Below are 2,552 nucleotides of genomic sequence, written 5' to 3'. Positions count from 1 at the left end.
TTCTTTTCTTCTTCTTCTTGTTATTATTGCTCATATTGTCAAGGTATCTTGTGTCCTTGCTTATGCAGGCATTCTGTTTGTATACGATACCCATTTCTTTTTTTTACCGTATTTTCCTCAAATGTAATCGCACAGTTATCTCTTCCCCGTCAAAATCAACAAGATTTCCGTCTTGATCTCTAATTGACACACTTAATTCTGAAACGTATCTTGCAACTACTGGCATATAAATGGGTGAATTCGGTGTTTCCACAATCTTATATCCTGGTGGTACAGCAGGCCAGAACTGATGCAATGTATGTGTAGGTCCCCCATTGTGAAATGAACCTCCTGAGATGTTACAGTCAACACACAAGACATTAACACTTTGAATGTTAACTGAATATTCGGCAGTCTTCAAGACTTTTTTATCCACTACAGTTTTTGCAAACCCTAAAACTGAACCTATGTTGTCTGGGAGATTAAAATCTATAGTAAGATTACTCCTAATCTGACATCGATTCAGTGTTTTATTGAAGGTAATATTTAATTGCAAGTCATGCTTTTTCTTATTTATCGAGTTATCACTGCTAACCTTGAAGTTGTATGCTTCAGTTTCTTTCAATAATGCTGAAAAAATGTCGTGCAGTTCATATTTTCCATGTTTCAGACTAACTTTATCCAAAATTTCCAAATCATTCAAATAGTTGTAGAAGTAGAAATTATTATTTAACGATGTAATATTGGGAATGGAATTATATGTAAAAAGGTTTAGCAGAGCAATTTCGTAAACATGTGAGGATAAATTCAATGCAGGATTGAAGACAGCAGTTAGAAGTGATTCTTTACGCGTCAGACTTAACGTTATGCCGTGTTCAATGTCCATTGTTAGACTACAACTATACCCTGCAAGACTGTCTGTTTTATATTGAATTCAGAAACCTTAGACATAAATGACCACATTTCTGGCTGTTAAGTGACTGAAATTTATTGTAGTTATATTTTATCGTACAGTTTTTCAGCTACCTTACTATTTCTGGAGGAGGTGGTAAATTTCCAAAGCTGTCGAAATAGTAGACAATTTTGCCTTCCTTTCTGTAAGCTACCCAGTGTGAACCTGGTTCCTCTTCAGTATTGAGATTAATAATTGCACTCTCACAAGTGTTAGGTCTTGAAGGTAAAGTATTTATCATAAAGACACCTCTAAAGTGTGCTATCTGCAGCTTTTTAGCATAGTGTTGTAAGTCAATGTTGGTAAGTGGTCTTGTAGGAAGACTGTTTATGGAGAACTTTTTTTTTAATTCCTTGTTCAATTTATACCTGCCAGATACAGACCGAATCCATTTTTCCTGTATGTACCCAAGTACAGCCCTTTTCCATCACGCAAAGCAATTGCTTCAAGTACACGGTGATGCCTCTGCATTTCAGCTAACTCCTTTCGAGCACTTTTCGCATCATTAACAGCCTTAGCAATTCCAGCAGCACCTCCGGCTAATCCTCCAAGTGCTGATAAAGCAGCAAATATTGGAATTAGAGGTATTATTCCACCTGTTTTGGGCACAGGTATTACACGTTCTCTGTCTAATAATTTCCCCACAGCTTTCGTCGGAGCAATCTGTGACGTGATTTTACGAGCCACTTTCACAACTGTCATCAGATTAGCACCAGGCTTCAAGTACTTAAGTCCACTTCGAACTTTTTTAATTACTTTGTTCAGTATATTACCACCTTTCTTTCGTCCAGAACTTTTCTTCTTCTTATTCAAACCCATACCCATTTTAACTTTAGTTTTCATCGCTCCAGTCATTACCAGGGCAGCTAACTTTTCCTTCAAATTAGCGTCTTTTGCTTTTACTCTACTCCACGCTTTTCTAGCCAGAATTCTGTCTGCTCGATGTCTGTCAGGCAAACTGTCTGGATGAGTTGCATTAGCTATGTCATGTTCTTTACACGCCTCATCTAGTGGATTGATACCGACATCGCCTCTTTTGAGTCTTTCCTCTAACTTTGTGCCAGGACCACAGTAGGAGTAGCCAGGTATGTGAAGTTCGACAGGTAGTTTATTAATCATGCGGTTAAGCAGGGAACCACCACGTTTTTTTGTCCCTCTCTTATTCTTACCCTTCCTCAACTTATTTTGCTTGTTGTTGTTGTTGTTGCGATGCTTCTTCATAGCTTGAGTGTTAACTAACGACTGGTCTTTGACACCCAGAATGCTCTATTATAACAAAATTTGTAAGGTAGGAATTGTTTTCTCCAAAATGGTGGCGCTTGTTACAAATCTGTCAGATTGGCCGAGTGGTTAAGGCGCTAGACTTAAGATCTTGTGGGAGCGTGGGTTCGAATCCCACATCTGACAATTTTTTTTTATAATCATGATCATTGCCCGAGTGCTAACTTTGCCACCTACAGTGATCTATTATAATAGTAATTGTAAGATACGTAGAGTCCTTAGTGTACTTAAAGATGCAACTCAGGAAACATGCACTTCAACTTCCTATTAGACCTATTGCTGAACACAGAAATGAACTGCAAAGGCAAGATCGTAGGCATGGTGATCTATTTCCTGAGAC

The 2,552-nt window shown here is 38.0% G+C and overlaps 1 non-coding gene across 1 annotated transcript; it reads left to right on the top strand.

Annotated features, from left to right (window-relative positions):
* Positions 1–2,263: 2,263 nt before the first annotated feature.
* Positions 2,264–2,338, top strand: Trnal-uaa (transfer RNA leucine (anticodon UAA)). The gene has a single exon. It is a non-coding gene; the product is annotated as a tRNA-Leu (tRNA).
* The last annotated feature ends 214 nt before the right edge of the window (positions 2,339–2,552 follow it).

The sequence above is a fragment of the Schistocerca nitens genome, chromosome 5 (genome assembly GCF_023898315.1).
Source record: "Schistocerca nitens isolate TAMUIC-IGC-003100 chromosome 5, iqSchNite1.1, whole genome shotgun sequence".
Taxonomy (NCBI): domain Eukaryota; kingdom Metazoa; phylum Arthropoda; class Insecta; order Orthoptera; family Acrididae; genus Schistocerca; species Schistocerca nitens.
This window is presented reverse-complemented; position numbering and strand designations above follow the sequence as displayed.